Source organism: Bacillus rossius, chromosome 6 (genome assembly GCF_032445375.1).
Source record: "Bacillus rossius redtenbacheri isolate Brsri chromosome 6, Brsri_v3, whole genome shotgun sequence".
Taxonomy (NCBI): domain Eukaryota; kingdom Metazoa; phylum Arthropoda; class Insecta; order Phasmatodea; family Bacillidae; genus Bacillus; species Bacillus rossius.
In genome coordinates, this window is record NC_086334.1 from 42,382,231 (window position 1) to 42,395,762 (window position 13,532).

At 38.7% G+C, this 13,532-nt stretch overlaps 1 protein-coding gene across 1 annotated transcript in view; it reads left to right on the plus strand.

Moving 5' to 3' along the window:
• LOC134533431 (uncharacterized) overlaps nt 1-13,532 on the plus strand; it is a 524,041-nt gene that overhangs the window by 241,004 nt on the left and 269,505 nt on the right. The gene's annotated exons all lie outside the window — the stretch shown is intronic.

Consider the following 13,532-nt stretch of genomic DNA (forward strand, 5'->3'; position numbering starts at 1 on the left):
ACAGTACGCTGTCATCCACGAACCAACTGCAAAATTGAGGCGTTAGTTTCTCGTCTAGATTTTAAAATGACGCCGTGTTGTACTAACGGAAATGGAAGCTTTCGCACCGCAAGAAGGGGATTTTATTTTTTTCCATCTCCGTCGCTAGCGGCCATGATCAATCGGCCTAGCATTTGTTCTTCCGTCGCGCGAAGGGTGGGAAAATAAAAAAGAAAACGGACGGTGACGATAAATCCCAGCGATAATTCTTATCCGACGGTCCTGACTTTGGGGCGGAAAGCCGTAAGGGAGGGAAGGTGAGAGAGGTTAGGAGTCGAAAGCTCACAGTCTAGGAACATTGCTGACCTTCTACCACCCGCCATACCCCCCTCCTTCCCCGGGCGCTATCCATCTCCGGCCGGATTTATGCGAGTTAGGCCCTTGCGAGCGCTACCTCTATCACCCCCCGCCGTGACAGGGGGGTTGGGAAAGGGGGTGTGCAAGGGGAGGGGGAGGAGAATTGGGGCCCCTGCACCCCGCAGGAGAGCCCGTCGGTTCGCATCTCGGCGGCTACTCCCGCCGGTTTGACGGATCGCTCGTCCAAGGCGAGGGGGTGGGAAGTTATCGTCCGCGAGCTGGGATCGGGGGTAACTCGGCGCCGAATACGAAGAGAAGGAAAAGGTATTCAATCAAGGTGAGTTACAACTCCCCAGTCGACCAGGTTTCTTTTTTTTTTCATCTTTTCGCCCGGTGATCGCCTTGGCACGGAAGGTCGTTGGTTAGTTTGGGCCTGAATTTGGGACAGGAAGGGGAGAAGGGCGTGATGCAGCGTCAGAATTCACCGACACCCAAGTGAATTAACTGCTTCTGGTTACAAGTTTTATTTTCTTTGGAAGAAAACTTTCTTTATGTGAAAAAGAACATCTCTTCCGTAGGAAAACTTGTGCTGATCCTAACCTGAAAAAAACATGTCGAAAGGGTCTCCTAGTCAGGAAAGTAAATCCTTATTCAACGTGTGGTTAAAGATATTCAGAAATCTCGTTTGATTTTTTTTTTTTCAAATGGCTAGACGTATCTACTTCCCCAGTAACTCATTTCTATGAAAATCGTTTCCGAGCTGCTTTAATATTACTCAATATCTACATTGTACTTTAATTTTGCTATCTTGGTCGTTCTGAATTTATTCATGATTCGAGTGATTGAAGTTCTTGCAGCCACGAAATAATTTTGATGAAATTTCTCCAGTCATGACAAAGAATGCAGTACTCAAAGTTCGGGCTGTAATAATTTCCTAGCTTTTGAAGATGCGTGCACTTTTGTAAATGTAATTTTTGGTCCTAGCAAAAGTATACGAGTATCTTAAAATGCAAATATTAAACGGGAAAATAATCTACTTGTTTTCAAGAATGGAAAAGTTTTCCAATCAAAGCTGAATCGTACAGGTTCTGCCGTATAGTTAAAAAAAATCTCAAAAAAATCACTCATATTCTATAATACTATTTATTTGAGAATTCTTTCACGTTGTTTATTTTTCACGCCAAATTGTTGCCAACCATAACACTAAACCTACGTGTCCGTTGCTCTCTAAAAAAAAAAAATACAATGACGAATACATTATAAATTTTAAATGGCCGACCTTGATGTGCCATGTGAACTCGCACGGATTTCGTAAAAGAAGTAGATTCCCTGTAGTTTCCCGCCTCCAACAGGGCCACCTTGCACGAGATGTGCCCCGCTGCCCTGCGCGGAGAAGGCGCTGTTGCTCTGGCGGAGTCCGGCCGGTTCGTGAGCGGATCTTGGACGAAAGTTTAGTCGCCATCGAGGTCGTTAGAGACGATAAGAGTTCCAAGAAATAAATGAAATAAATGGTGCAAAGATGGAGAGCATTGGTGAGAAAAACTGGATCACCCCGGGAATAACACGCAGGCTAACGGAAACTTCCGCCCCATGTTTCCCACGTTGCAAATAATTCTGGCTTGATCCGTCTATAAAGGCTGGTCGTGGGACGCGTGAGATTGTGTGATGGGGTGATGTGTTAGGTGTGTTGAGGTGAGTTTTGATGATGGGATTCCTGGTGATGTGGGATGAGGTTAGATTATGTTGTTGTGAAGAGAGCTCTGGTGTGGCTAGGTGAGATGAAGTGTGATGAAGGGACGTGATATGACATGAGAGGGCAAGAGGTTTTATAAGGTTATGATCGTGAAATGCCTGGAGAGGTGGGGTGAGGTTAGGTCAGATGTGGTGGAGGTGGGTATAGTTGTTGTGGTGAGGATATATGTGTTGTGTCTTGGTGATATGAAGTTTGACTAGGGGACGTAAGGTTTGGTAATGTTGTGATGAGGGAATGCCTGGTGAGGCGAGGCAAGTCAAGGGGAAAGTGAAACAAGGACAGAATGCAATGGTTTCGTGAACACTTCCGAGAAAGTCGTATATTTAAAGCAACGTACGTCACATTTTTCACTAAGATCCTATTTGGAGTTGTCTAACCCTTTGGATACTGTTGAATCTAGATACTGCCCACTTGATAAGTATTTCACTTAACACACTGCTAACTAAACATGTGAACTTGACCCTGAGTTCAGTAAGTCTGACCGCCTTCGTGACTATAAAACGCTGTTGCCTCTTTGGCTTCTTTGCTCAGTTCAAGCGTAGTGTAGAGGAAAGAACAAAATAGAACTGTTCTTTCTCATATAGCGACTGGGTGTAGTTTTTTTGCTAACAATTTTTTGCAATAAAAATATAAGTCTAGGAACTTTATTACTAAACTAACTCATTGCGTTATTTCAAACATCCATAAAGAAAAATGTTTGTAGCTACCTTAGGGTTGTCATCTAAATCACGTAGTTTCAAGGTTTTTTTTTATAGAAGTTTTCAAAGAAATTTTCCGACAGAATAAAGAATCCCCATTTATTCTTCCGCTTTATTATTTTATGATTGGATATCAGTGCTGCGCGAAACTACGAGAGTTGTTTCTTATCGTGGTTCTTAGCCTTTATATGAAATTTGAAAACTTTTCGCCCACGGCAAAAGAAGCGGTAGAAATTATTTCGCTTTATAAACCTCGAAACGTCCCGGTGAAATAACAACATACAACAAATCTACCAACTAAACTTCTGGTAGCAAATATCAACTTTCTGTGAGCGAGTATGACTTGAATATAACTAAATGTTTTTCTTAGTTCGTGTTTCATGTGAATGCAAGAAAAATATTTCTCAATAAATAAATGTTTTCCATTACATGAAAATAAAAATACACCCATTTTTACTGTAGAGAATATATTGTTATGGACGGGGGAAGCAATGCTGCGACTCACGCCAGGCACTTGGGTGGTCTGGCGACCCCGTCCGGCCACTGACGTCACGCGCGCATACTTTCGGCGGATTACTCGACCCGAATTTGCTACTTCCTCCTCCCCCCATATCCACGCTCCCGCCGTCAGCGCTGTGATCTATCCCTTAATGGCATGGGCATTTTTCTGTTTTCCTGTGGCCGTCGCGTGGAGTGGCGTGAATAAGCGCCGCAGTTCTTGATGTTTCGAGTGTCGGGTTGGCACCCAGAATGACGTGACATGTCACAAATACTCCCGTCCGTTCGAGAAACACGGCCAGCGGGTTTAAAAGCGATGACGCCGGCCTCCGCGGGAGTACCAACAGGCGAGTGGAGTGAAGTGAGAGTTCGGCGATGAGGACGAGAGATCCCCTTTGCGAGAGGCGCGACTGAGTGGCGCGAGACTGTGTGTGTGTGTGTGTGTGTGTGTGTGTGGACAGGTGCGTGGTAAGGGGCGAACCACTGCTGAGCCTAGCTCCAGTGAGGAGTGTGAACTAAGGACTGGACAGACATGGTGATTAACGAACAGACATTTTTAAGTGGAGTGATTTGTGAACAGACATTATGTGTGGTGATTTTATTAGTAATGTAAATATTATTAATAAATAAAATTATATAGATATTAATTGGGCTATCGTTACGAATAAATTTTCCCCACTCGTAACAATATTTTTTAGTAAATCTGCCCTATAGGTGGTATCATATGAATTCCTTAAAAATGTTGTGCTGAGTAACCAACTTGAATTTGTTTACTGTTTATTTCCTTTACTCGGTTATACATTTCGATAAATTTACGGAATTTTCACCGAAGAATGCACATCAGATAAACGATGCGTTCTTCTTTGTTTCAGAAAACTGGTACTCTTAGCAACTACGCCAAATTCCTTCTTCTGAGCTTTATGCTGTGTTTTTGACACGGAAAACATTCATGCAGAAGGCAGAAAAAAAGCATGTTTTGCTGTAGACTTAACCAATTCTGAAGGCTTGTTAGTGTTCCATTAAAATTCTTGTGAGGTCGTGTCTAAAGTAAACTAAGTACCCATAAAATAATGAAGATGTTCTTATGTGTACTCGTGTATTTGTTTTTCAATAATTTTATGGTAACAGAAAAATCTGGCAAATTACGTATATTTCGCATATCTTTCTCCTTCGAACTAAATCTTCTGTTTACAGTTTACAGTTGGCCGTGGTAGAGTTCAAGAATTTTAACAGCTCAGAAGGGAAAAAAAAAACCTAGAGAATATCTTTGGAAAGCAATGGGTGAGAATGCAGATAAAGTAGAATGAACTCGCGATGTATCCGTGTTGCCAACTTACTGCAAAGTGAACATCTGCCCGTGTTCCTGCTGCAGGCTTCCAGTGTGTGCCTTGGGGAAAATGTTATACATATACATAAAGTAATAATGTTGGAGCGTGTTGGTTTTTATTTCGGCCGTCGCTGGTGCCGTTTCCTCGTACGTTCGCCGTGAGAGCCCTTGTCTTGCCCCGCGCGCGGGCGATGCAGACAAAAGGCGGGACGTATAGCAAGGAATATACTGACTCCGAGCAGTGCAGGTCAAAGTGCGACGTAAAACTCCATGTTTGTTGACAGCAGCAGTTTGTTGGAGAATGAGATGGGGAAAATGGGAAGGGGGGGGGGAAGCACAACAGGATGCTGCAATGGCAAGACAAGAGGTCTCTGGACGTCGTTTCAACACCGATGCCACTTGGGTGAGAAGCAGCATGCTGCCTGCTATAGCAGAGGAAAACTTCGCGCGCGCGCTCGTTTGTAAGGGACCGGCGTAGGCGAGAACCAATAAACTTTCATACTTCAAGTAAAGTAGCCACCTGTGACGTTGCGCACTGCCATCACTTCATGCCCAGTGTAGAATTACTAGCCATCCCCCTTTCCAACAGTTTTCAAGAGAATGAATGAATTAATGAATGAATAAATACTGGGTGTAAGTCCTCGTCGACATTGTGAACATCAGAGTCGGTGGGAGGTTATGAGACGATTATGTAGCATGGACGGAATGAATGGGTAGAAGGAAAGATGGAGTACCCTGAGAAGACCCCATCGACTCACGGCACATGCGCCTCGTTTCCCCACGTATGAAAAGTTTGGGTTTGACCCCCCCAGATTTGATTGAAACCCCTGATCGTGTGGCTTTTCATGTGTATCGACATTGCGCCACTAGCCGAACTCCATCAGTGGCTGTACAAAACGGAAGCTGAATCACGTATTCTAGTTGGTAAAATTAACGTAACTTGCTCAGAAGCACCGGGGTATGTAAAATCCCCTTGGAAATACACATATCGCCCTGAAATCAGCTTGATTTTTGTGGTGTAGCAGCGCTTCTTGTGTTTGACGCCTGGTCACAGTGCAGTAGGTTCGAGTCCCAACTAAGACACAAACTACCGCCTAAGCCGGTGTAGATATTAAGTAATGTTGTCTGACCTTGCATGCGCACACCGCTCAACAGCGCGTACAGCTCCGAGTTGAAAACGTGCTATTTAAAACTTCTCAGATAATTATACGCGATGCCATTGAATGGTGTTTAAAAATTTTTTCTAATATGTTATTTGATCGCGTTGAAGTTCCAAAACACAGGGGGGTAAAACACCATCTGAAATTTTCATGAAAAATCCAGCAGCCACGCAAAAAAAAATTACACCCTTATCCTCTTTTCCCAACCTTTACAATTGTTAAGTTCAAACAGTAAAGAAATATTATTCTTCCATTTCCACATACAGTAGGTATTGAGTTCGTAATTTTACGAATGTTTTTTCCTTGATCATTTTCTGCCAGGATGAATTCCTGTATATCTCTCTTTCTCCCCTGCCTCCTCTTAGGTCGACTTTATTTGGAATGTGTTCTACCCTCTCTCTTGAGTCACTTCTGTTTTTAAGACCACGTGCTTACCCGCAGACAACTTAATTCGTCTGTTTGTGTAAGTGTGTCTGCGCAGGACGCCTCGTGAAACAGCACGATCCATGCAGTATCTAATATTTTAGAGTGTTTCTCTCTGTACAGTTTTCCTGCATCTGCTGCTTTCATTAAATTAGTTTAATTTAGCTTCGTGAAAACCGCCTAGAAGACTCCCAGCCACTTGTCAATTAACTTTGAAGTGTAGCAAAATGTGGTTCATTAGGTAAGTAGAAAGAGGTTTTTTTTTTTTTTGCAAAATTGTGTACTGCAATTTGTTAGCATGGTAGGTTTTACTTCTGCAGAGTGGTGAGCTTCGTCTTAGCTCTCTCACAGAATGCAGTGTCTTAAAAATTTGTACATGCTTCGTTGTTGGGTTCTCTTTTCTGTTTATTATTTTGTTTTTTCAAAAAAAAATATTGTTCTTAACAAAAAATTTATTTGGCAACCAGTGGCCAAGAAACAGTGTGTAATACTACAGGAATTATACTGTCTCTTAGTACAACACATGGCTATGGTTACTTTTGCATATATAAAATACGTTCTTTTTGTTGAGATAGTACTAAATATTTTTTTACGAAACTTGTTGCCTAATTATCCTTTTTAATTAATGTTTCATTCGAGGATTTTTTTAAGCATGTAAAAAATTATTGAACATGTAATGATTGGGTCTTTTTCGTTTTATTGTGCTCGTTTGTGTATTAATCTCGTCCGAGTTGTAAATTATTTTCCCTCCGCACTTAGATTTCCATAGCGTAGTTGGATACTCTCGTACTGTCGGTACAAGAACCGAATAAGGTGTGGACTTACGTGCTTAAGGTCCCCGCCTACCCGGGTGGGTACACATACGGTGTGCAGAGCTTAAGATAAAATCACGCAATTTGAAAACTGTTCATAATAACTGGGCGGTGAATGCGATGCGATAAGTAGTTTTATTTCTGTATTTCGGTTTTAAACTATATTTTTCAGGAAATTGAAAATTACTAAGATTTAAACTACATTTATCAGAAAAGTGAAAATAGTTAAGACTCTTGTTTCCATAATAATTTTAGGCATGAAAAATCTTGTATTTATTTTTTAATGCAGTCAAGGGACCTGTATTACATCCTTTAATTCATTTCTCCGCCATATAATGTTACAGTTACAACTCAGAGCTCATCATTGCCCTTTTCACGACGAGACGTATCACTCTTATAATTTTTAATAAATAGCGACTTTTATTTACTCTAACGTACAACAAGAAACCTGCCACACACATTTATTGGTACGAATTCATACGATAATTGTAAAGTGACACATGCTTTCAAACCACTACATATACTGCTGTCCAAAGTAGACCAAAGCTTCCTTATTTGCATTGTTAACACTCTTTGAAAAATACTCATACAAATCGTTACGCTCCCTCCCTCGTAGCCTACCAATGTAGTTTCTTTTCGGTGTTCCACCTTCCATAGTTTACATTTATGTAATCCGCTTAAGGGAAGAAAATCAAATCACATAGGTGAATAAATGACCCGTAAAAAGTGTAAGTGTGACGAGTCACAGGACACAAAGCGTCGCTTGGTCGCGAGACACGGCGATAACTGACGGGCTGGTATTCAGAAATGCGTGTCGAAGGAAATAGCTGATGAGGAAGCCTTTATCTTTGAACTTGCTTGCAGGACAGAACCCCACTTCCCCAATAACACAGCCGTGTTTCCTTTTAAGAAGCAGGAGCCAGTTTATATTACAGTACGCTCTTCACAGCTAGGGTCACGAGAAACGTAGGAGAAATTGAGATGGTGTTGCTTTGAAAAACAAATTTCATTCATTGTGAAACACCTTTCACGGTTTCAACTCCCATCTAACTTTAATATGAAACAAATTTGCCGTTTATGTATAAGTTTCTGAGGATATGCATTTTAGGATGAGTGTTTTTGTCTTGAGAATTATTCTTTAATGTCCTAAAACACGAATTTATTAACAGAAAAACTAAATTAAATGCACCTGTAGGTTAATTTTTTTATGCGATACATTTCGGAATACTTCAAAAGTTAGAAAGTTACTTTTTTTCGGCACTTTAAAATGCCATGAAGTACACTCTATATCGCCTGATGCATATTTAGATGCTATATGATATGAAAAAACGCTTTGTCCAAAAAATACCATTTTAAATTCGTATGACATATAACAATATGGCGAAGAAACAAGAACAGCGCTAACGGTAGTCGGCGTGTGTTAGCATTCTAAGAGTGCAATACTCTATAATCGTCCGCAAGATCTTCAGGGTAAATATTTTGGTTAGAATGCCACACTATAAATGATTACTTTTGTAGTTTTTAACTATCAACTTAGTTTTATATAGACACTCATTTTCTGAAATATTTTTGTCTAGGTCCAAACTTTTAACCAAATGAAGCCCATCGTTAATTAGGAACAAATACTCGAAAATCAGCACATATTATTTAACTAGCCGTGATATATGTATCGATACAATCATAGTACTACCGACTAACTGTCGCTACCATAAAGATAACATTGGAACTGGCAGATTCATTTAAGCTTTTAAGAATTAGATTTATTTATGGGGAAATTTCTCTATCTGGAATACATTCGGATACGCAGTAATTACCAGAATGTTTGCTGAAAAGTTTGTTATGATAAGTTTGTTTCTTGAATTCTTCATTTAGAATATTAAGACCATGGCTGTAACTCTGAGCTTAAGCAAGTGTAAAATGGGACACAAGATACCTACACGTACAGCTGGTGAATTTTCTCTGTGTATTTTTTTCCCCCGACTACTGCGTTCCTGCGCAGTGATTCTACATATAATACGTTTAATCTTGATATAAAATATCTGCTTCATAATGGTTTGAAAGGGTGTGTGAAGGAAACTCTACAGTAACCACCCTGTCGCTTCCTGCCGGTGGATGTGAAGGGTCGCGTAAAGATGGATGGAGTTGAGAGTTTACCTTCGTGGCCGCATCTGACCACACTGTGCGTCGGACTACGCGACATGTCTTTGTCGGCTAAGTTTTAGTCAGGACTTGAATAGTTTTACCGGAAAATGATTCCAAGGCTAAAATTCACAGTGGGTTACCAATTTACACGTTTCCATGTATATGTTGACTCAGAATTATTTCGCGTTGAATCTAATTGCACGTGATTCAATTGCTTCTGTTTTTACGAAATTGCAAGTGATTGGATTCCAATCTGCCATCAAGTAACTAGCAAATAACGTTATAGTCTACAGTAATTAGTGTTAATGCTTATTCACTTACTGTATAAATAACAAATGATAATCACGAACATTCAAATTGTTGATTAAAATAATTTTTTTATTTCTTTTTTTATGATGTAATTTAAAATTAGTGAATCAATAAAAATAAAAAGTAAATATTCATACAAAGTTCAATACTTAATAACCTAGTGCATTACAAAAAATTAAAATTAACTTTTTACATAATTGAAAGGTACTTGCAAAGTGTCATTTAATTATAAATTAGTTATGTTCCAGCACAGTTGAGAACCAATTTTGGAAAAAAAATTTTGCACGAAATTAAGAGTAGTTTATCTTTCACGATGAATATTATAAATTGAAATTACCGTAAATACGCCATGTCAACGGAAATATAATGTTTACCAGTATTGTATATGCCAATTTATACCGACAGTTATTATGCGCAATATGCTAACCATGTTTTCAAAACAAAGATGTACCTTACTCCTTTGGGTTATCGTCTTTGGATTTTATCATTCGATAATTGAATAAGTGTTTTTTTTTTCAAGGAACCGTAATACCCTAATATTAATATTAAAAGGGTTTTATGGAATATATTTTGATCGTGTTAAAGAAACTATCCGTGTGCTCGATGGGAAATTATTTGATCCTCATTTTTTATGAATTACCAAAAATGCTTATATAACTAACTTTTGTTTATAAACATAAGCCTAAACACTAATTTCCATATTTCTCACTTGTTAAATAACAAACTTCCATTCAAACTTCCATCACCTATTTAATCCCCTTAGGGGATGAATTTTCAATAATCCTTTCTTGGTGCTCACCTACGGTGTATAAGGAACTCGTGTGCAAAATTTCATGCTTATAGACCCGTCGGTTTAAGCTGTGTGATGTCTGTCTGTCAATTTCAAGAATTTTATTAAGTATTTAGATATGTGGATTTCGTATAGGCAGAGATAAAAAATTAAATGACTTTAAATTATAAATTTAACATAGTGTATATTTGCAGCTATCTTATAGTTGTAATCGTTCACAATAAATAAGAAGTAAACGCCATTGACTTTACAGGACAAATTATTTGAGCAGCCAGTTGATATTTTTTTAGGCATTTCACTAAATTGAAATGTGTTTATAAAATTGTTTTGGCCTAGGTCTCCTCCTTAAAACTAAAACATTACAGGTTTAAAGTGCATCTGTAAACTCTCTCTCTATCTCTTTCCCCCCTCCCCCCCCCCACCACCCTCCAATTGACGTCGTTAAACACACGAAGTGGTAAAAGTGTTGTAAAACACAGAGAATTTCTTTTTTCGTAGCAAAGTGTTTTTTTTTATCTACGGAATCCGTGCGAAATCCGTTTTGTTAAATAGCGGAATTTAAAAATCTCTCGGAAAAGTAATTACCTCAGAAGCGAGCACTTCAGCTACTGGGTTGTTTTATGTCACTGTCCGTGCATGTCTACTTAATCAGAGCTAGTGAAGCAGAAAAATAATGTAGCCGTTAAGCGAGGCCTAAAAGTAACTCGGATAACTAGTTTCGCCGTGTAAACTTATTCCGAAAACTTGTTAATCGCCACTTTTTTTTCACTGCAGAGTGTTTTTAACAAATTTATCTCCCGATGTAGCGAGGGCAAAAAAAAAAGGGGGGGGGGAAGCCACTTTTCCTCTGGCTTATAGTTCTTTCCGCGGTGACATTATTATTATTTCCCACTGGTGCATTTCCAGCGGTTTCTAACTTCCCGGCCGTTTTGTTTCCGTTCGCGGCTCTGAGTTGCGTGCAAAACAGGTGCAAAAAGTGGTCTGCACACGGCGCGGCGGAGAAAGAGTGTGCTGTGCGTGGAAGTTATTTTCTAATTAAACGACGCGAGAAAATAATTCACATCGTTGGTTAGATCCCACACCAGTAAAATGGTGTGAACTTCCTTTTAGCAAAAATGGCCGGTTGACTTAAAAATATGAAATATTTTGAGAAATTTGGTTTCAATTCATTTTCTGACTTAGCCTATATTTTAAAAAAGACAATGTTTTCACGGTAATTTAGTTACAATTTTACAGTCGGCATCTTTTAAATATTTCTGCTTCGACAATGACGTTACAATAATATGTCTTCTCCTCTCTCTACCCATCCTCATTTTTATTACATTCTACGCTTTAGTCACACGCGTGAAACCTTTTTTTAACCATAAATTGTTTTCATATAGGTTTGCGCTTACCAGTTCTTAAAATACGCAACGTAGTTTTCGAAAGACATTCTCTTGGTTTGCGCTTGCAGTATTTCCCAAGCAGCTTGTTCTAAATTAGGTTGATCGTATATGGTCGGGAGACCATAATCGCAGAAATAGGCAGGCATTTTGAAGTGGTATTACTAAGTTACATTTTTACCCTCGCCGGTGATCCAACCAAAGACATTAATCGATTAAGTTATTAAAAATTTGAAGTAAGCAATTTTTTTCGGTATTTTCTGGTCAAAAATTAAACATTTCAAGTTTATGGTTCAGGTCAAGGTTGTGACCTCGTTGGCGTAGGGGCGGCCTGTCGTCGGGGTATTTAAGCCATCTGGAGGAATATTTTGATTCTTTCTAAGGCAAACATCTTTTGAGGTTTTTCGAAGTCCGAAATTTGGATTTTTGAGGAGTAAAACGGGAAATTTTCTATCAAAACGGGAATTTTTCCCTCGAAATAAAGGAAAAAATTTATTTTCAAAATTTTGGTGGATTGAGGTCATTTTTGGCAAATATTGAAGGTCAAAGTTATCCTTGATGGCCGCATGACGTCACAATCCAAGATGGCGGTTGGCTCCTGGCTCCTCAGTCTTGAAGCCGGTCCCCGAAAATACTATCATATACTTCTAAGATTATGTGATATTTTCCCCTGAAGTGTAACTATGACTGGCTCACCTAGCCAGGCTTGCGGTGCCAAGAGCGCACTTCTGTGCTCACTTTTAACATTTATCCTTCTAAAACTTGGCTGCATTTTTGCAAAGTTCTCAAAACTATTTATCGTTCTTTAAAAACAAAATTCTGAAGAACATCGTCAGACATTTGATATAAGGTAAATTAAATCATAGTGTGGCCCAGGTAACGAAAAAGTAATAGCCGCTCAATTCTGGACAAGAAATCAAACTGAAGCCATTAGTAATATTTTTTTTTTTTTCGGATCTGAACATATTCCTTTCAGACCTGCTTTAAAACCTTCCAAATAACGCATCTTATTGTAAGTAATTGGGAAGTAACGAAAGTTTTGCTCTCGAATATTTTAAGAAGTTTTTAATAATATTATTTTGCCATAATATTTTACAAATAAATGGAAACAACAAATATGCAGGGCCACTCACACTCGCCCGTGTGCGCTAAACTAACAAAAAAAACCCTAATCTTTTTTTATTATTAAAAGTATATGAACAAATAATTTATTATATACTTAAGATGTGATAATTTTAGTACCATTTATTAATTGTGTATCAATGAGCAAAAAATCAAATATACGATTCTTTGAAAATTTCAGATTTAAAATTAAAGTGTTTTCAAATCAGTAATATTTGTCAGAAACTCTTGTGAAGGAAATTTCATAATTTCTAATTCTTTCTCCTACTTCAGTATTCTATGGAGCAGTGTACCTGACTTGGGGTCATGGTAATCGTGTCTCATTTCAGGTACGATTGTTTTTAGGGTTAGTTAGTTTGTAGGCTGCCACTCACTAACAGAGTTGGAAAACAACCAGGATAAAAAAAAAGTTTTTTTTAGACCAGCGTTTTTTGTTCAAACCAGCTTTTTTATTACGTTAGTTATTTTGGTTCTCGGCATGTTTAAATGAAAGCCTTACAACATCCTGCTTTCTGCCACTCATGTTGAACCAGAAAAGTTATAACACCAAACAACTGAAGTCTAGCAAATCTGCACATCTGACTGGGATGGGGATCTAACCACATTAAGTGTATTTCCACACATACATTTTTCACAGATTAGGGAATTTCATTATAGACGGGGAGATCTCACAGAATATGAATTTTAAATAATACATTTTTTTTCCGTATTTTTATAGACTGACTACAACTCACTTATTAATTTAATTTTACAGGATTATAATTCCTTCCTTATAATTTC